Source organism: Somniosus microcephalus, chromosome 15, assembly GCF_052327205.1.
Source record: "Somniosus microcephalus isolate GS21.2 chromosome 15, FLI_Smic_1.0, whole genome shotgun sequence".
NCBI lineage: Eukaryota > Metazoa > Chordata > Chondrichthyes > Squaliformes > Somniosidae > Somniosus > Somniosus microcephalus.
This window is the reverse complement of record NC_141001.1, coordinates 121285532-121307871: the sequence shown is the minus strand read 5'-3', so window position 1 is coordinate 121307871 and position 22340 is coordinate 121285532. Positions and strand designations below refer to the sequence as shown.

The 22340-nt window shown below is 45.2% G+C and overlaps 1 protein-coding gene across 1 annotated transcript in view; it reads left to right on the top strand.

Moving 5' to 3' along the window:
* Window positions 1–22340, top strand: part of usp47 (ubiquitin specific peptidase 47) — a 199777-nt gene that overhangs the window by 9252 nt on the left and 168185 nt on the right. The window lies entirely within an intron of this gene.

Below are 22340 nucleotides of genomic sequence, written 5' to 3'. Positions count from 1 at the left end.
CTGCAAATATAAACGTATATACTGCCCCCTACCCCGTCTTAATTCCAAAATATAGCTACCCTAAAGTAAAACGGGTATAATTACAGAAAACATGTTGTTTTAGTACATGCAGTAACAAAAATCATGTGCTGGTAAGTCATCAGATATAGAAAAATTTAGAAATTTGATTGTTGAAATGAAACTAATGACCTGAGGAACCTCTGGGATGCCCCTCCCCCTGCACCCTTGAGGGTCCCAGTTTGAATCTCTATGCTCCAGACCACTGTGACAAGCCAGACCAGGCAATCCTCAGCCTCCAGGGAAATCAGGAGTATGAATATAGGAGACTAGGATTCAGAATTGGGCTTCTAGTTGAGAAACCTGTGTCGAGTGCCAATTTGGTTCTCACTGATTGGTGTTTCTGCAGATTCTACGAAAGGGTGCTGGGCCCCTTGGTGTCCTCGTGATGAAGCTATATTGGCCTGGATTCATTGCAGCTTTACTGTGCTCCCACTGTCTGTTAGAAAGCAGCAAAATCAGTAACTGATTGTCTGACTGTAAATATAGCATCGTCATTTTTCTCGTCAGTGGACCGTTTACTAAGAGACGGGCGTAATGAATTAACTGAAGCTTCTGGCCTACAGTAGAAACCACAGTTCTACAAACATAATGGAAAGTAAAAGGCTACTTACTGTGCTGTAGGAAAAGGTTTTGCAGTTGATTTGTTTTTAAAGTCTGTGAACACTGCACAGATGCCTTGGAACTGCAGTGAATTCACTGGCCCTTTGGACCAGTTGCAATTCCATAGTCATTTAGCCCCAGGACATCGCTGCAAGAGTTCCTCAGGGCAGTGTCCTAGGCCCAAACATCTTCAGCTGCTTCATCAATGACCTTCCCTCCATCATAAGGTCAGAAGTAGGGATGTTCGCTGATGACAGTGTTCAGTTCCATTCGCAACTCCTCAGATAATGAAGCAGTCTGCCCACATGCAGCAAGACCTGGACGACATTCAGGCATGGGCTGATAAGTGGCAAGTAACATTCGCGCCACACAAGTGCCAGGCAATGACTATCTCCAATAACCACTGCCCCTTGACATTCAACGAAATTAGCACCGCCGAATCCCTCACCATCAATATCTTGGGGGTCACCATTGACCAGAAACTTAACTGGATCAGCCGCATGAATAATGTAGCAACAAGAGCAGGTCAGAGGCTGGGTATTCTGCGGCGAGTGTCTCACCTCCTGACTCCCCAAAGCGTTTCCACCATCTACAAGGCCCAAGTAAGGAGTGTGATGGAATACTCTCCACTTACCTGGATGAGTGCAGCTCCAACAACACTCAAGAAGCTCGACACCATCCAGGACAAAGCAGCCCGCTTGATTGGCACCACATCCACCACCTTAAACATTCACTCCCTCCCCCACCGGCGTACCGTGGCTGCAGTGTGTACCATCTACAAGATGCACTGCAGCAACTGGCCAAGGTTTCTTTGGCAGCACCTCCCAAACCCGCGACCTCTTCCACCTAGAAGGACAAGGGCAGCAGGCGCATGGGAACACCACCACCTCCAAGTTCCCCTCCAAATCGCACACCCCCTTCAGACTTGGAAGTATATCGCCGATCCTTCATCGTCGCTGGGTCAAAATCCTGGAACTCCCTCCCTAACAGCACTGTGGGAGCACCTTCACCACACGGACTGCAGCGGTTCAAGAAGGCGGCTCACCACCACCTTCTCAAGGGGGCAACTAGGGATGGGCAATAAATGCTGGGCTTGCCAGTGACAGCTAGATTCCCATTAACGAATAAAAAAAAAAAAATTTGTTAACTATGCTGGCGTCTATTTCGCAGCCCAGAGTCATAGAGTCATAGAGTTTTACAGCACAGAAAGAGGCCCTTCGGCCCATCGTGTCTGCGCCGCCCATCCATCCCTGTCCAGTCTAATCCCATTTTCCAGCATTTGGTCCATAGCCTTGTATGCAATGGCATTTCAAGTGCTCATCCAAATGCTTCTTGAATGTTGTGAGGGTTCCTGCCTCTACCACCCTTTCAGGCATTGAGTTCCACATTCCAACCACCCTCTGGGTGAAGAAGTTCCTCCTCAAATCCCCTCTAAATCTCCTGCCCCTTACCCTGAATCTATGCCCCCTTGTTATTGACCCCCCTACTAAGGGGAAAAGTTCCTCTTTATCTACCCTATCTATGCCCCTCATCATTTTGTACACCTCAATCAGGTCCCCCCTCAGCCTTCTTTGCTCCAAGGAAAACAACCCCAGCCTGTCCAGCCTCTCTTCATAGCTGAGGCGCTCCATCCCAGGTAACATCCTGGTGAATCTTCTCTGCACCCTCTCCAAAGCAATCACATCCTTCCTATAGTGAGGCGACCAGAACTGCACACAGTACTCCAGCTGTGGCCTCACCAGCGTTTTGTACAGCTCCATCATAACCTCCCTGCTCTTATATTCTATGCCTCGGCTAATGAAGGCAAGTATCCCATATGCCTTTTTAACCACCTTATCTACCTGTTCCGCTGCCTTCAGGGATCTATGTACATGTACACCAAGGTCCCTCTGACCCTCTGTACTTCCTAGGGTCCTACCACTCATTGTGTATTCCCTTGCCTTATTTGTCCGTCCAAAATGCATCACCTCACACTTTTCAGGGTTAAATTCCATTTGCCACTTTTCCGCCCATCTGACCAACCCGTTTATATCGTCCTGTAGCCTGAGGCTTTCCTCCTCGCAATTTACCACCCCACCAATTTTCGTGTCATCTGCGAACTTACTGATCATACCTTTTACATTTTCATCCAAATCATTTATGTAGATCACAAACAACAAGGGACCCAGCACCGATCCCTGAGGTACCCCACTGGACACAGGCTTCCAGTCACAAAAGCAACCTTCGACCATCACCCTCTGCCTCCTGCCACTCAGCCAGTTTAGGATCCAACGCGCCAAGGCACCCTGGATCCCATGGGCTCTTACCACCTTGACCAGTCTCCTATGCGGGACTTTGTCAAAAGCTTTACTGAAGTCCATGTAAACCACATCCACTGCATTTCCCTCATCCACCCCCCTAGTCACCCCCTCGCAAAATTCAATCAGATTTGTCAGACATGATTTACCCTTGACAAAGCCATGCTGACTATCCCCGATTAATCCTTGCCTCTCCAAGTGGAGACTAATTTTGTCCCTCAGAATTTTTTCCAATAATTTCCCTACCACAGATGTTAGGCTCACTGGCCTGTAATTCCCTGGTTTATCCCTGCTACCCTTCTTGAATAATGGTACTACGTTAGCTGTTCTCCAGTCCTCTGGTACATCCCCTGTGGCCAGAGAGGTTCTGAAAATTTGTGTCAAAGCCCCTGCAATCTCCTCCTTTGCCTCCCACAGCAGCCTGGGATACATCTCGTCCGGGCCTGGGGATTTATCCACTTTTTGGCCTGCTAAAACCGCTAGCACCTCCTCCCTCTCGATGCTAATATGTTCAAGTATGTCACAGTCCCCTTGCCCGATTTCTATGTCTGCATCGTCTTTCTCCAGTGAACACAGATGCAAAAAATTCATTTAAAACCCCGCCTACATCATCTGGCTCTACACACAGATTGCCACTTTGGTCCCTAATGGGCCCTACCCTTTCCCTGGTTATCCTCTTGCCCTTAATATACTTATAAAACATCTTAGGATTTTCCTTTATTTTGCTCGCCAGTGTTATTTCATGGCCCCTCCTCGCCCTCCTAATTTCTTTTTTAAGTACGCCCCTGCACTTTTTATACTCCTCTAGGGCTTCTTCCGTCTTTAGTCTTTTGTAACTGCCAAAAGCCCCCCTTTTATTCCTAATGCATTTTTGTATATCCCTTGTCATCCAAGGTTCCCTTTGCTTGTTGGTCCCACCCTTGACCTTTACAGGAACATGTTGGCGTTGTACTCTCTCTATTTCCCTTCTGAAAGTCTCCCACTGCTTTGATGTGGATTTTCCTATAAGTAGCTGCTCCCAGTCCACTTTGGCCAGATCCTGCCTTATCATATTAAAATCGGCCTTCCCCCAATTTAGAACCCTTATTTCCGGGCCGCCTTTGTCCTTTTCCATGACCACCTTAAATCTCACCGAATTATGGTCACTGTCGCCAAAATGCTCTCCTACTGACACTTCCACCACTTGCCCGGCTACATTCCCTAGAATTAGGTCCAGTACCGCCCCCTCTCTTGTAGGACTTTCTACATGTTGGCTCAAAAAGCTCTCCTGGATGCACTTTAAGAATTCCGCACCCTCTAAGCCTTTCACACTCTGACTATCCCAATTTATATTGGGGAAGTTGAAATCCCCCACTATTATTACCCTATTATTTTCGCACTTTTCTGAGATTTGCCTACATATCTGTTCCTCTATCTCCCCCTGACTGTTTGGGAGCCTATAGTACACTCACAGCAAAGTGCTTGCCCCCTTTTTGTTTTTAAGTTCTACCCATATGGCCTCATTAGAGGAACCCGCTAATATATCATCCCTCCTTACAGCAGTAATTGACTCCTTAATTAATATTGCAACACCCCCTCCCCTTTTACACCCCCCTCTGTCTCGCCTGAAGATTCTATACCCCGGAATATTGAGCTGCCAGTCCTGACCCTCCCTCAACCATGTCTCCGTGATAGCAACAATATCGTACTCCCATGTGTTCAACAACAACTTCAGTTCATCCACCTTATTTGCAAGACTCCTTGCATTAAAATAAATGCCTTCCAGCCCTGCCATATTCTCTTTTGCCTTCACATATTTGCTCTGCCTTCCCAGCTGACTTGTTTTTCCCTCTGTATTTGGCTGTAAATCACCCCCTACTATAGCTCCACTCTGTACCCCATCCCCCTGCCAAGTTAGTTTAAACCCCCCCCCAACAGTGCTAGCAAACCTCCCCGCAAGGATATTGGTTCCCCTCTGGTTCAGGTGTAAACCGTCCGACTTGTACAAGTCCCACCTTTTCCAGAAGCAGACCCAGTGATCCAGGAAACTAAAGCCCTCCCCCCTGCACCATCCCTTTAGCCACGCATTCATCTGTTCTATCTTCCTATTCCTATACTCACTAGCACGTGGCACCGGGAGTAATCCAGAGATTACAACCCTTGAGGTCCTGCTCCTTAATCCTTCACCTAGCTCCCTAAATTCTTGCTGCAGGACCTCATCCCTCTTTTTACCTATGTCGTTGGTACCAATGTGGACCACGACCACTGGCTGTTCACCCTCCCCCTCCAGAATGCCCTGCAGCCGCTCAGTGACATCCTTGACCCTGACACCAGGGAGGCAACAAACCATCCTGGATTCACGTCTACGGCCACAGAAACGCCTATCTGTTCCCCTTACTATAGAATCCCCTACCACTATTGCTCTCCCACTCTTTTCCCCCCCTTCCTGGGCAGCAGGAGCCCCCCCAGTGCCAGGAAGTTGGCTGCTGCTGCCTTCCCCTGGTGAGTCATCCCCCTCAACAGTATCCAAAGCGGTATACTTGTTTGAAAGGGGGATGTCCGCAGGGGTTCCCTGCACTACCTGCCTGCCTTTGTTGCTCCGCCTGAGTTAGGACTAAATTTTTAAAATACATGAATGTCATTTTTTTTACTTGTACATTATTTTCCATCCTTAGTCTGCCTGGCCTTGGCACCCCTCGACTAGTTTCTTCCCTCATTCCTGCAGGCGTCATTAATTCTTTGACTCGCAGATGTACATCCCCTTTTGTGGGTCTGAGACTTGGTGCCCTGATGCTGCATAACCATTTTATTACTTAAAAAAAAAATGACAACCCACCACTCTTTCATTCACCGTGTCTGCAAGATAAATCAAAAAATATAAAGGCTGGTGTTAATTTAACCTGTAAATCCAATTGATGTTGGCAAACCACCTGAGCTTCGCTATGTTTAGCCCTCCGGTTCTCTCTAACATGGAGGCTGAGTCTATTAACATCCCTAGACTGTCCCTACATTACAACAGTGACTACACTTCAAAAAGTACCTCATTGGCTATAAAGCACTGTGGGACTTCCTGAGGTCGTGCAAGTCTCTTTTCTTTTAGACCTTCTAACCCTTTGCTGTTTCAACAGTATTTGTGAAATATGTACGTCACCAACGTTCTGCTAATGTGTAGGCCGCTCACCCATTACATTTTAGAAACCGTGCATGCACGGAAATTTAAATGGGCCACGCAGCCACTTAAAGGGACCGCACACCAAAAACAAAAATTAGGTGGAATAGTGTATATCACCCACTTTTTATATCCACTTGTGGCTATTGGATTTTATTTGGTATAGGTCAGTCTATTTATGTATCTTGCATCCAGCTCATCTTTGTATGTCCTTGACTGCCTCTTCAAATTTGACTGCTCATTAAGTTTGTTGCTAGTTAAGTTGACCAGTTTGCCTCGAGTTTTTTTGAATCCAGGTCATTAATATGGTAAAAATTGTACGAGCCCCAGCATGCTAGACAAGGGTGTAAATGGAGCCAAGCAGGTGGATGGAGTTGAGGTACAGATTGAATGGTGGAACAGGTTTGAGGGGCTGAATGGCCTCCTATTCCTATGCTCCTCCCATACTTGGAGCACTTCACTCGTTGCTTTCCCTGCCTCCCCACCCTGACGTAATTCCCCATACCGTACCCACTGATTTATACCCGTCGGCCAATTTCTCAGCCACATCCTGGGTTTTTCTTTGAATTCCTGCAGGATTAACCTGAAGTATGGCTTCTTGGAAGCCGAGGTACATTGTGTGGCTTTCCACTGTCCACTGCGTGTCGGTTCCTCAAACAAAAATCAAACATGTTGGTTAGACAGGATCTTCCCCTTTGAAGCCATGTTGACCGATGTTAACTAGATGATTATATATAGATAGTTATTAAGTAAACTTGAGAATTAACATTTTTAAAGTTGCCAAACGTCATAAAGCGCTTCACAATTTATAGTTATACACGTTATTAATGCAACACACATGGTTCTGTTTTGTCATCTTTTTCAAAATGGACACCACATTGGCTTATTTCCCATTCAGCTGAAATTCCCTACCATTCATTGATTCCCTCCTGAAAACTGTCAGCATCTCAGTGTCATCCTGTGTCTCTTAGCGCTGTAAGGGAAAATGCCATCCATTTTATTTGTTTTGAGCTCCTTTAGCCTAACTAAAACTTCCATCTCATTGATGTTGAGGAGAAAGGACATTAAATCCATAGCGTAGATTTGTCAGGAAGATACCAGGGATGGCAAACTACAGATATGAGGAGAGACTTGAGATACTGGGGCTATTTCCACTGGAGCAGGGAAGGCTATGAGGAAATTTAATCAAGATTTGTTTTAAATCGTGATGGAGCGAATAGGGAAAGGTGCTTTTCCTCTGGGGAGTCTGTGACGAGGGATCGTCATTTACTGAGAGTGAAGTTAGGTGATTTTTGTTTTGTAGGAGCATGGAATGCATTGCCACAAATAATGATTGGGACAGAGAAGGTTGCACCCTTTAGGAATATTTGAAGCACTGGAAGGTATGGGACTGTGGCGAGAGCGTAGGGCTGTAGGATTAGTTTTAGATTGCTCGGGCAAATAGCCGACAGAGACTTGATGAACCAAGTGGCCTCCTCCTGTGCTGTAAAGGTCTATCATTCTTAAGTCGTTAAATCTACTTGGATTGATTTGATAGTAAATATGTAAAAATTTGTATTGCATAGAATGGCAGAATTTACAGCACAGAAACAGGCCATTCGGCCCAACTGGTCCGTGCCGGTGTTTCTGCTCCACACCAGCCTCCTCCCACCCCTCTTCATCTCACCCCATCACCATATCCTTCTATTCCTTTCTCTCTCATGTACTTGTCCAGCTTCCCTATAAATGTTATTAATATAGTATAAACTTTATCCCAGATTTATAAACCCTTCACTGATGACCGCCTCCACTTCATTCTGAGCTCGAGGTTGGAAAGTTCAGTGGTATCTGACTAATTATTGGGCTCAGTCTGTTTACATCTGGTTAACGCACTATACCCACCACACGCAACGTTCAGCATTAACTACGTCAGTTAGTTAATTGGTTAGCAGCCCTTAAGTGATTGCAGGCTTCATTTAATAAATAATCAATTCTGTTTAAATACGTTAACTTTTTTTTTTCTTTTCATTGTGATCCAGCTATATAATGGTACGTGTGCTGTTGGAAGTTGATTTTAAACAGTGACATGTTGGTGACCGCATGTTCTGTACAGGGATTTTTCCCTGGTGTTCCTCCGTTTTTAGTGACGTAAAGTTTAAAAGCGAGAGCTGGCTGTAAGCCTCTGGGATATGTAATCCTCTGGGAAAAGACAGTTTGTCACAAACAACATGTGGGGATGGAGTGATGTACTGTGCTACTAAAAACTGGTTAAACATTATGTAAAGTTCTGTTGGCAATAGTTCCAGTGGCAAGGCACTTCGACCTCAATTTATCACGTACTGTAATTCATTCTGCTTATTATCTGTCAGCAACACACGGAGAATGTGTTAGCGAGGTCTTACAGAAGCAGAACAATGAAAATATGATCTTATTTCTGCCAGTACCCCTCTTTGGCAGAAAATACAGCTGGCTGTTTCAGTATGGTGTGCACCAGATAGGAAAATTATGTTATGTTAACTTTCAGGAGTCTCAAGAGAGTGAGTAAAATGTACTGAAGTTGTGTTTGCGCGCTGAATTCTATTGGCTGCAGCGTGAGAAGACATTGGAGAAAAAAATAGTGGAGAGATAGGAAGAATAAAAAGAAAGAAAAGAAAGACTTGCATTTATATAGCGCCTTTCGTGACCACTGGACGTCCCAAAGCGCTTCACAGCCAATGAAGTTTTTTTTGAAGTGTAGTCACTGTTGTAATGCAGGAAAAACAGTAGCCAATATGCGCACAGCAAGCTCCCACAAACAGCAATGTGATAATGAGCAGATAATCTGTTCTAGCGATGTTGATTGAGGGATAAATATTGGCCCCAGGACACTGGGGTGAACTGCCCTGCTCCTCTTCAAAATAGTGCCATGGGATCTTTTACGTCCACCCGAGAGGGCAGACGGGGCCTCGGTTTAACGTCTCATCCGAAAGACAGCACCTCTGACAGTGCAGCGCTCCCTCAGCACTGCACTGGAGTGTCAGCCTGGATTTTTGTGCTCAAGTCTCTGGAGTGGGACTTGAACCCACGACCTTCTGACTCAGAGGTGAGAGAGAGTGCGACCCACTGAGCCACGGCTAACACTTCTAATGCGTGTTTCTGAAATATTTGGTAATATTTTTATAGGAATAAAATGGGAAGTTAATAGTGTGATGATTATGTGGAGAATTTCTGATATTTTCAGTATGCTGGATTAAAAGATGCTTGTACAGTAAATATATATGTCCTTGCAAGCAGATTACCATTTTACCTTGAAGATACTATTGTACGCAGCACATTCCCAAGACTATCCAAAAACTCTCAACCTGGATGCTTTTACATAAGAAAAGTAATGGCTGAGTATATCAATCTGTGTAACGGGGGTCAGTCATTGCCACCTCGACTTATGAAATAGGACGCCACGGTGCATGGAAGATGTCAATTTGTACAACGCTGTTGTAGTTCTGTGTGCAGTTTTGGCTTCCCTATTTCAAAAAGGATAGAGTTATTGGGGTACAGAGCAGGGCTGCATGGTTGACCACAGAACTTAAGGGAATAACATACGAGCAAAAATTGACCACCCCTGCGTCATCTTTCTCTTGAGAAGAGAAGACGGGGGGGGGGGGGGGTGGGGGGTTAAAATTGTGGAAGGTTTGACATGCCGGAGAACATGTTCTTTGGAGCCATGCTTACACAAGTTTCCGTTGCTAAACCCGTATAAATCTGCAGTTGGTGTACATTCAGCACTAATAGGGATTGATTAAACCATTTCAAGTAATATAAAAATGTGATGAGATTGGCAGTTTAACATCAATTTGTGCCAAATTTTGGGCTCTAGATTGAGATTGTCTAAGCATGTAGGACCCGTAGAGAACTTAAGAATATATATATATGAGATATATAGGAGCAGGAGTCGGCCATTCGGTCCTTCGAGCCTGCTCCGCCATTCAATGAGATCATGGCTGATCATCTACCTCAACTCCACCTTCTCGTGCTATCCCCATTTCCCTTGAGTCCCTTAGTATCCAAAAATCTATCGCTCTCTGTCTCAACGACAGAGCACCCACAGCCCTCTGGGGTAGAGAATTCCCAAAGATTCACAATCCTTTGAGTGAAGAAATTCCTCCTCATCTCAGCCCTAAATGGCCGACCCCTTATCCTGAGACTGTGACCCCTATTCTAGTCTCTCCAGCCAGGTAATACAGTCTCTCAGCATCTACCCTGTTGAGACAATCCCCAGCAGCACTATGGTTATTCTCTATATAAAATATTCTTTTTATTTGTGGATCCAAATATCAGTTTGGCTCAGTGTAACACTCTTACCCCTGAAGCTTGCCCGTGGAGTGCGTAAAGCACAAACACTGCTAGAACTCGGAGTCCTCTCCTGGAGGAGAAAGACCTACTGTGCCATCTATTCCCTAATTATTTTGGTTTTGATGCAAAAATGTGACTTGTGTTTGATGAGTCCTTCAGAGCAAAAGTATGTTCCTTCTGGTTGCCGTTGTCTTGCTCACAAGTTGCTTTACAATGATCTGTGCTGTAATGTGTGCCATGCAGGTTGTTGTATTGGATGGAAATGCACTTTGCTAGATTTATTTTTAGAAATGCCAAAACAGGGCAAATACCCACTTCAGTGGCAAATAGATATGTGTGATCTGGTGATTGTAGTGTTCCTAATGGCTGTGATTATAGTGGTCTATAAATTATTGAATTCTCACTAGTCCCTGATTGCATAGTGTCAAGATGTGTCATTTCCCATTCATTAACAGAAATTACACCTTGTAGTCCCATATGTATACCGTCCCTTCCTGTTGATTCAAAATTGTTTTGTGATGAAAATTTAAATTAACCAGTATTTCAAATTAAGCAATTTAAACAAAACGACACAGGAGGAAATTTTGCACCATTTCATTTTGAATGAACGTATAATTTGAATTTAGCAACTTCACGTCAAAAGACACCGGCTGTACCATCATTTTAGATTTACATCCAGTGCCTGGGAAGGGAAAACCTGTTTGTTTTTTTCACTCTCTACGTTGCTGTGTGTGTGTTCTTGCATTGTGAGTTTGTATGACTGCTGGATGGGCGGCAATCCTATAAAGCTTTTGGTAAAGATCCTTGCGCATTAATGGGTAAACGAAGCTTCCATGTGTTTGCAGCCTTCTGAGTGAGCAAAATGTACAGAGCTGATGCTGAAGTTTCTGGGCTGTATTACAAAGTATTTATAGCCCAGAAACAGGCCATTTGGCCCAACAGGTCCGTGCCAGTGTTTATGCTCCACACGAGCCTCCTCCCATCCTCTTCATCTCACACTATCAATATGACTCATTTCTTTCTCCATTGTGCTTATCTAGCCTCCCCTTAAATGCATCGATAATATTCGCCTCAACCACTCCCTGTGGTAGCGAGTTCCACATTCTCACCACTCTCTGGGTAAAGAAGTTTCTCCTGGGTTCCCTATTGGATTTATTAGTGCTATCTTATATTATGGCCATTAATTCGGGTCTCACACACAAGTGAAAACATCTTCTCTACGTGAGCTTGTTTGCTGCGCGCAGTTATTTGTTTTCCTCACACGTTGGCCTCCAGTGACACTGCAGCAATGTTCTGGTGGGATCAACAAACCTGCAATACAGCAATTCTCTCTTCAGATTCACAACAGTGTCTGGTGACGTGTATAGAATCTGTTGTAGTCACATCCAGTGTTCCCTTTAAGCTGCGCAGCCACCCAGCGCTCCGCAGCTCCCGCGCAGCCGGTTCACCGGCTTTTAAATAGGAAATTTAAAAGCATGCGCGACATTTTGAATGCTGCTTGGCCCCGCACCCAAAAAAAATGAAAGGGAACATTGGTCACATCCCTATTCATGTTCTGTAAATTGTTCCCAATATATGCCTCCTCTCTCTTACTCCCCACCCCGGAGTTAGAATTTAGAAGTAAGTTTAAATTACACAAATTTTGCAATAAACTTTTAAGATCTAAAGATAGCCTCATTTTATATTCCAGTGAAGTTGATTGTGGGTAATATGAAGATGGTATGTGCTGGGTAAAGATTGTTTACTCCCATTCCTTCGTGTTCTGCTGCCCCATCTCTCCTCCCCCCCCCCCCCCCCCCCCCCACTCCCCTGGAAAAATAGAGAAGCTCCGAGCCCATAAATTGGTGCAACGTGTCCGTTTGGCTCAGTGGGTAGCACCCTTGCCCCCTCCAGGAGGTCCTGGGTTCAAGCTCAGCTCTGGAATTTGAGGCTGCTATCTCGGACGATACTGGAGTGAGGTACTGACGGAGTGCTGTATTGGTGGAGGTGCCATCTTTCAGATGTCAAGTCTGACTGTTCAGGTGAGCGTAAAAGATCCTTTGGCACTATTGGAAGACAACACTGGGAGTTCTCTCAGTAGCCTGGCCAACATTTGTCTGTCATCAAACACCACGAGAAACAGGTCAGCCGGTCATATCACATGGCTGTTTATGAGAACCTGCTGTGTGCAGACGTAACAAAAGTAATTCATTGGCTGCGCAGCACTTTGGAACTTGCCCGAAGACGTGAGAGGCGCCATATAAATGCAAGTTCTTTCTTTAAACTGCAAATTTCATGCCTCTTACTGGAAATGGTTCAGCAAATGGGCCAAATTTGGTTGGTGCCGTATCTACTCCGACTGCAGATTTACACCGAGGGCGGGCTCGACAATGGAACACCGACGTGAAATTTGTGGCGTGTACAGCTTTTCAATAACCCTTCTGTATTTTGGTATTTTAAAGCTTGTTGAAACACCATTTCTGTTCCCACTGTTGTGGAGATTCACTGCACAGATGAGGGGCAATGTTTAATGCTTACAAGCTATAGGAAGATAGGACATTGAAATTGTTGGGTAGATGCCAGTTGGATGTCATTTGGTACAACTGATGCTTGTTAGCATCACTGCTACCAGGGCGATGTTCAATATTAAGATGCAAAGTCGTATATCAGCATAATGTTTGATTCCATATTCTGGCCATTTTACATGTTGGTAAAATACTGGCCTCTTGCACATCCCCGATTTTCATCACTGCACCATTGGTGGCCGTGCATCAGCTGCCGAGGCCCTAAGCTCTGGAATTCCCTCCCTAAACCCCTCTTCCTTTAAGTCGCTCTTTAAAACCTACCTCTTTCACCAAGCTTTTGGTCACCTGTCCTAATATCCCCTTGTGCGACTCGATGTCAAGTATTGCCTGATAACGCTGCTGTGAAATGCTTTGGGAACGTTCTATGATAAAAGCATTCTTTAAATACAAGTTCAGTCAACAGTTCCTTTAAACTAAATGTTAGCGTAGAAAAAGCATCGTAACGATATCTTAAAAATGTAATTTTCCTGAATTACAGTTTTTTTCGGTGGGAAGGGGACTGAGAAGGAGCAGTCTTGGGTCTTCACACGAAGTACGCCATATCTGCATTGGGAGAGGGGAGAAAACCTTTGCCAAATGCGTTGCCACCTTGATGTACAGCCAGGTGTTTTTGCTGACTATAATCCGTGTCGCCAATTGATTCAGTGCTGCATTTGACACAATCTGACACAAGATTAAAGTGCCATAGGCTAATGATTACTTTAAGTTTTTTTTTGTAAAAACTTTGAAGGGAATTTTTGTAAGACACCGATTAGGTGATGTTTGAGTGTGGTTAAAACCTGTTTTGAAAAAAATACTTGGCTGTTTTAATGGAATATTAAATGTTTCCATGCACTGCTGCAGTGTCGATCACTTTCTGCAGTTGCAGCAGAGGCCTGTAGAGCGAGTTGCATTCCTTGGTAGGGACTCCCCTGTTGTGCTTTTGATACGGTAAGCACAGTCCCCACTGCTCATCGTGGGTGGATTCGCTATACGCGATGGCCGATACAACGCGGTAGAGTTGATTTCAAGTTATGGTGATATTATAGGGAGCCGTAGCAATTCTGTCTGTCAATGTGTAAATGAAACAAGGAACTGGTGAGAAACAGCAATCCTGACAGCAGTAGTAGGAAAGTACTGTACTTGTATCCAGTGAAATGTGCCACGGCGTACTTTTTTTTTTCCAATTCACTGACACCTGCAGCTAAGGTGACTGTGACCATTGGGACGCTGGCGATGGATATCAATGATCCAGGTTCCTAAGTACATTGAGACGGTGAATCCATTGGGTGCTCTAATCATTTCCACGAGAGGGCCAGGCACTGATGCCAACATCGAAACTAATACAAAATTGTCTCCTGGAGCTTGCTTGGGTGCCTTGGGAGAGAAAACTGTCAGAGATTTTCTGGAATTGGCAAAGTTTTTTTCTCTCTTGGGTCTTTGCCTTCCGATAAATGGTCAGAGACCCTTAATACAACTGTTTCTGCCCAGAATAAATGGAGCGCTTAAGACTTCATAACTGGTAACTTTGAAATTGACAACCATGCAAATGGTTAGCACTTTTGGCCGATATAAGCAACTGCCCGTTTTAAACGTAGGCGCTTTAAGTGGTGGGGACTATACTAGCTCATTACTTGTAGTGTTTAATTTTAATGTGTAGGTCATTTACAATGAAGCAGAGAAATTGGTGCTTGTTTTGAATGACCCCTCTGTTACATTTTGAGGGTATACTTTTTTTTGTGTCTAGTCTTTGACAGATAGCCTTTTATGAATCATAGAATGGTTACAGCACAGAAGGAGGCCATTCGGCCCGTCGAGCCCGTGCCGGCTCTCTGCAAGAGCACTTCAGCTAGTCCCACTCCCCCGCCCTTTCCCCGGAGCCCTGCAAATGTTTTTCCTTCAGGTACTTATCCAATTCACTTTTGAAAGCCACGATTGAATCTGCCTCCACCACCCTCAGGCAGTGCATTCCAGATCCTAACCACTCGCTGCGTAAAAAGGTTTTTCCTCATGTCGCCTTTGGTACTTCTGCCAATCACCTTAAATCTGTGTCCTCTGGTTCTCGACCCTTCTGCCAATGGGAACAGTTTCTCTCTATCTACTCTGTCCAGACCCCTCATGATTTTGAACACCTCTATCAAATCTCCTCTCAACCTTCCCTGCTCTAAGGAGAACAACCCTAGCTTCTCCAGTCTATCCACGTAACTGAAATCCCTCATCCCTGGAATCATTCTCGTCAATCTTTTCTGCACCCTCTCTAAGGCCTTCACATCCTTCCTAAAGTGCGGTGCCCAGGATTGGACACAATACTCCAGTTGAGGCTGAACCAGTGTTTTATAAAGGTTCGTCATTACTTCCTTGCTTTTGTACTCTATGCCTCTATTTATGAAGCCCAGGATCCCGTAAGCTTTTTTAACCACTTTCTCAACCTGCCCTGCCACCTTCAACGATTTGTGCGCACATACCCCCAGGTCTCTCTGTTCATGCTCCCCCTTTAGAATTGTACCCTTCAGTTTATATTTCCTCTCCTCGTTCTTCCTACCAAAATGTATCACTTCGCACTTTTCTGCGTTAAATTTCATCTGCCACGTGTCTGCCCATTCCACCAGCCTGTCTATGTTCTCTTGAAGTCTATCACTATTCTCCTCAGTGTTTACTGTACTTCCAAGTTTTGTGTCATCTGCAAATTTTGAAATTGTGCCCTGTACAGCCAAGTCTAAGCCATTAATATATATCAAGAAAAGCAGTGGTCCTAGAACCGACCCCTGGGGAACACCACTGTATTCCTTCCTGGAGATAGGACTCTGAGCATCCAAACTACCCAAAACATTTTAGCCCTTGGATATGATTGTTCTTTTAATGACAAATGGCTGTTTGCCACTGAAGTTAAGGAAATTCAATAAATATAAGAGCAGCAAGTCTGGATGTGCGAGGTAGGTTGGCTTTGGCCTCAATGGAACCTAAGTGAACTTGGAGGCCACAAGACGAGCTACATTTTCAGGGTGGCGGCTTGCTTTGGAGCAAAATGTTGTAATCTGCAGGGAGTAAGAAAGGATGCTGCAATGCAGGACCTTGGGCTGTTTGTAAGAAGGGACATACCTCTGTTGGCTGCACACTGCTTCTGGGTGGTGAGCTAAGCCAAGAGGTTTACTGGGGACAAAAGCAATCTAGTATACTGTATTCGCTGCTCACCATGCGGTGGTCTCTACATTGGAGAGACCAAACGCAGATTGGGTAACCACTTTGCGGAACACCTCCGTTCATTCCATAAGGGTGACCCCGAGCTTCCGGCCGCCTGTCACTTTAATTCTCCGCTCCACTCCCACTCTGACCTCTCCGTCCTCGGCCTCTTGCACTGTTCCAATAAAGCTCGAGGAACAGCACCTCATCTTTCGATTAGGCACTTTACAGCCTTCTGGACTCAACATAGAGTTCAATAATTTCAGACCATAACTTCTGCCCCTATCTTTTTTTTCTCTCTCTCATGGCAACTGTCGATCATTCTGCCATTGCCATTTACACTTTATCTAGAGTCATCTTTTGTTTCTTGTCCCATTACCATCTCCGTTTGCCTCACACCATCATCCCTTTTGTCTTTTAATCTCTCCTGCCTTCCATCCTATCACAGACCTTCCCTTTTGTTCTTTCCTCCCCTCCCCCCTCTCCCTGCCCCTGCACTTGCTTAAAAACCTGTTCCATTTCCAACTTTTTCCAGTTCTGACGAAGGGTCATCGACCTGAAACGTTAGCTCTGTTTCTCTCTCCTCGATGCTGCCTGACCCGCTGAGTGTTTCCAGCATTTTCTGTTTTTATTTCAGTTTTGCTGGGGACCTGGAAAGCTAAAACTGCCTTTTTCCTATTTAGTGTAGCATAGTGTATAAATAATGTCATACAGAGCTGTGAAGAGAAGATCATTAAAAATGTACATATATTGAAAGTGACAGCAGAGAATATTGTCGCCTGTCTCTCATCTGATTGAGCTCTAGGTATGTAGCATCATGTGGGAGACCCTTGTACATTTTTTGTTCTGTTATAATCAATGTTCCCTGTAAGCTATGCTTTGTTCTGCGCAGCCTGTTTCTTTTAGTTCGTGGTCCCTTTAAATTTCCGCGCATGCGCATTATTTACAATGGCGAACATAGGAACAGGAGTAGGCCATTTAGCCCCTCGAGCCTGTTTTTTTTTTTAACTCGTTCTGGATGTGGGTATCGCTGGCAAGGCCAGCATTTATTGCCCATCCCTAATTGCCCTTGAGAAGGTGGTGGTGAGCCGCCGCCTTGAACCGCTGCAGTCCGTGTGGTGAAGGTGCTCCCACAGTGCTGTTAGGGAGGGAGTTCCAGGATTTTGCTCCAGCGACGGTGAAGGAACGGCCGATATATTTCCAAGTCAGGATAGTGTGAGACTTGGAGGTGCTGGTGTTCCCATGCACCTGCTGCCCTTGTTCTTGTTCTGCCATGAGATCATGGCTGATCTGTGACCTAACTCCATATACCCGCCTTTGGCCCATATCCCTTAATACCTTTGGTTAACAGAAATCTGGTGAGTGCCTGCGTGGGACTTTTCCCACTACTGCTTAGAGGGGACATTGATTATAATGAGATGGGATGCTTGCATTTTTGTTGGGACCAGTGTTGGAAAAGAACTGAAAATGGAGCATTGCTCCATACTGCAGTTAGGGTTTAAATGTGCCATTGTACTGAATTAAGAGCTGTGCCAAATTAGTTGTGTTTACATGTTGACAAATTTGTATTGAAATTTTGAAAAAGTAGAAACACTTGTTCCAGTAATTGCCGAATTACTGGTCTGAACAGGCACTTCATTGCTTCTGCTTAAACAATGAACTGATTTTATATTTAGCATCGAGTCACACGTGCAGTTTCTGACTGAAGCTTTGTACAAAAACAACAACTTGTGTTCAGATAATGCCTTTAACATAGGAAAACTTCCCAAGTTGCTTCACAGGAGTGTAATCAGATAAAATTTGACACCGAGCCAAAGGAGTTATTAGGACAGGTAACTAAAAGCTTGGTCAAAAAGGCAGGTTTTAAAAAGGGTCTTAAATGAGGAGAGGTCATATTTGACCCCGAGATGAGCTTCCGACCACATGTGGATCATCCACTCGGCACTTCTGGCTGAAGATGGTTGCAAACGCATCAGCTTTGTCTTTTGCACTTGCGTGCTGGGCTCTACCATCATTGAGGGTGGGGATATTCATGGAGCCTCCTCCTCCCGTTAGTTGTTTAATGGCCCACCACCATTCACGATGTGACAGGACTGCAGAGTTTTGATCTGATCCATTGATTGTGGGATCACTTAGCTCTGTCTATAGCATGCGGCTTCCGCTGTTTAGCATGCATGTAGTTCAGTGTTGCAGCTTCCCCAGGTTGGTACCTCATTTTTAGGTACGCCTGGTGCTACTCCTGGCATGCTCTTCTACACTCCTTGATGGTAATGGTAGAGTAAGGGATATGCCAGGCCATGAGGTTACAGATTGTGGTGGAATGTAATTCTGTTGTTGCTGATGGCCCACAGCGCCTCATGGATGCCCAATTTTGAGCTGCTAGATCTGTTCTGAATCTATCCCATTTAGCACAGTAGTGGTGCCACACAACACAATGGAGGGTATCCTCAGTGTGAAGACGGGACTTTGTCTCCACAAGGACTTTGCGGTGGTCACTGTTACCAATGCTGTCATGAACAGATGCATCTGCGACAGGTAGATTGGTGAGGACGAGGTCAAGTAGGTTTTCCCCTCGTGTTGGTTCTCTCACCACCTGCCCAGGTCCAGTCTGGCAGCTATGTCCTTCCGGACTCAGCCAGCTCGGTCAGTAGTGGTGTTAGCGAGCCACTCTTGGTGATGGACATTGAAGTCCCCCACCCAGAGTACATTCTGTGCCCTTGCTACCCTCAGTGCTTCTTCCAAGTGGTGTTCAACATGGAGGAGTACTGATTCATCAGCTGAGGGAGGGCGGTAGGTGGTAATCAGCAGGAGGTTTCCTTGCCCATGCTTGACCTGACGTCATGGGGTCCGGAGTCAATGTTGAGGACTCCCAGGTAGGGTTGCAAAATTCTGGGAATTTTTAAAAGAGGAAACTTTCCATGGGAATTTTGGGAATTTATGGGAATTTTGAGTTCTTTTGCACACTGATGGTTTTTGTCTCTGACCCGTATATTATCTTTGTTATCAAAATAGACATACTGTTCAATACAAATACAAACAGGCTTTCAAAACTTTATTTAGGTTATAATTTTGAACTTTATTGAACCCCCACAAAAAAGACCCATCTAAAATAAAATAAAAAGAGCGTCAGCTTATTTAGCCTGTAATTTGTCCTTATTTTGTCCCTTTTGAGTCTTCTACTCCTCATTGCTCCTCCTGATTCTCTGACTCTGGCTCCGACATGTCCATTTCCTCCTCTGTGTCACTGTCTAGCTGTGTGGTGGACACTTCTGTATCTGGCTCAATAAGTTGTAGGTTCGCCCGGATAGCCACCAGTTTCTCCACTCTCGTTAGTCAGCCTGTTGCGCACCTTTGTATGCGTATTCCCAAAAAGTGACCCAGTTTCGTTCAGAGGCCGCTGATGAAGGTGGGATTTGGAGTATCACCGATGCAATAGGTGACAGGGCCTCAGATGCACAAAGTCCCTTCCACCAGGTATGTGCACTGATATGTTTGCATGATTCCCATATTCCGTCCCCATTCCAAAGACCTTGCTTGGTAGAGAACTTTGCCAGACTTCCCAGAACTTTGCCCACATCCAGATTGAGATGGTGTGAGAGGGTAGAAATCACACTGTAAGCGCTGTCGATCTGTTCTCCAGAAAGTAATGGTCTCCCAACATGCTTTGGGTCCAGCATGTATGCTGCAGCATGAATCGGCTTGACACAAAATTCTCGACGCGTCTGTATGAATTGAACAATTGCCTTCTCCTCTGCTTTGAGCAGCAGGGATGTGGGTAGGGCAATGCGGATTTGTTCTTTTAAATCAGCAAAAAGCCTGAGAACATCTGACAAGACAGTGTCATCTCCTTCAATCTGAGCAATTGCAGATGCTACTGGTGAGAGTAGTTTAAGGCTGCTAACCACTCTCTCCCAAAACACATCATCCAGCAGTATTTTCTTGATGGTGGTTTCCATATCCCCAGACTGGGATATTGCCATTTCTTGCAGCGACTCCTTACCCTCCAGAAGGCTGTTGTACATTATGACAACGCCACCCCATCTAGTGTTCCTGGGCAGCTTCAGTGTGGTGTTCTTGTTCTTTGTCATTTGCTTGGAGTTGTAGGTTGCTGCAACTACCTGTTTTCCCCTGACATACTTAACAACTTGCTTGGCTCTCTTGTACAGTGTTTCCATGGTTCTCAAACCCATGATGTCCTTGAGGAGCAGGTTGAGCCCATGAGCTGCGCACCCAATTGACGTAATATGAGGGTAGGCCTCCTCCACTTGAGCCCAAGCAGCCTTCATATTCGCAGCATTGTCAGTAACTACTGCAAAGACCTTTTGTGATCCAAGATCGTTGATGACCGCTTTCAGCTCATCAGCAATGTATGTGCCTGTGTGTCTGTTGTCCTTCGTGTCTGTGCTCTTGAACACTGGGAGAGGAGTGGAGACGATGTAGTTTATGATGCCCTCCCCGCGTACATTTGACCACCCATCTGAGATAACTGCAACACAGTCTGTCATTTCTATCGTTTCTTTGAGCTTTCCTTGGACTCTGTTATACTCAGCCTCCAGCAAATAAGTAGACAAAGCATGTCTGGTGGGAGGACAGTATGCAGGGCGAATAACATTGAAAAATCTCTTCCAATACACATTGGCTGTGAGCATGAGGGGTGAGCCTGTCGCATATACAGCTCGAGCAAGGCACTCATCTGCATTCTTCTGGCTATGGTTATCTATTGTATCAAAGAACCTTCCAAGTGGGCAGGAGTTGCTGATGATAAGGAGCCTGATGCTGAATGTGAACCATCATCTTTTTGAATGGAAGCAGAGGAACTCTGAGCTGACTGCTGTGAGGTTTGAGTGAAGTTGTTGCATTTGGATAAATGCTGCTGCATCTTTGTGGCATTCCTTACATATGGCTTTGTACAGTGTTTGCACATGTACACAGTCTTTCCATCTTTAATGCCTGGGGTAAAATGCTTCCACACATCTGACGGTAAACGTGGCATTGTTTTATGCAGAGAAATAAAGGGCATTCGTCTCTGTGCCGAACTGCGGTCGATCAGCACGATTGCAACAGGGTGAGTAAATTTTTCCTGATGCTCCATGTGATGGAAGCATGACCTGTGCACGCGCGACGCTATATCACCAATAGAGGGAGCTAATCGCTCATCCACCCAATCAGGACACATTTGTTCGCAGTCACACACAAAACTTGTAATTATTAAAACAAGCCAAGTAAGAAGATAAACATATATTGATTAAGAAATTCCTTAATTAAGATTCCATCTCTTAGTAATTTTAAGAGAGGACCTGTGGGGAAAAAAAAATGAAAGAAATACAAAAAAAAAAACAATATTATGCTAGCATGTGCTTTTTTGGGCAAAATTCCCAAGCTAAACTTCCCGTGGAAAATTTCCGGAAGTTTACCCGAAACTTTCCACCCCTTCGCAACCTTACTCCCAGGGCCACTCCCTCCCCACTGTATACCTCTGTGCCGCCACCCCTGGTGGATCTATCCTGCCGGTGGGACAGGACATACCCAGGGATGTGATGGAGGAGTCTGGGACATTGGCTGAAAGGTCTGATTCTGTGAGTATGACGATGTCAGGCTGTTGCTTGACCAGTCTGTCGGACAGCTCTCCCAATTTTGGCACAAGTCCCCAGATGTTAGTGAGGAGGACTTTGCAGGGTCGGCTGGGCTGGGTGTGCCTTTGCCATGTCCGAAGCCGGTGCCTAGGCCAATGCTAGGTGGTCCGTCTGGTTTTATTCTTATTGTTTTTTGTAGCGGTTTGTTACAACTGATTGGCTTGCTGGGCCATTTCAGAGGGCAGTTAAGAGTGAACCACATTGCTGTGGGTCTGGAGTCGCATATAGGCCAGACCGGGTAAGGACGGCGGATGGGTTTTTACGACAAACCTGATACTAGATTTTTATTCCAGATTTATTTAATTAACTGAATTTAAATTGGGTGATAGGTATATGGGACTTGGTGCGAGTTAGAATATGAGCAGCAGAGTTTTGGATGAGCTTAAGTTTAAGGAGGGTCGAAGATGGGAGACTGCCCAGGAGAGCGTTGGAATAGTCGAGTCTGGAGGTTTAAAAAAAAAAGCATGGATGAGGGTTTCAGCGACAGATAAACTGAGGCTGGGCGGACAAGGTCGGAAGCTCTGCTCCAGGTTAAATAAGATGCTGAGGTTGTACACCTGGAGTATTGTGT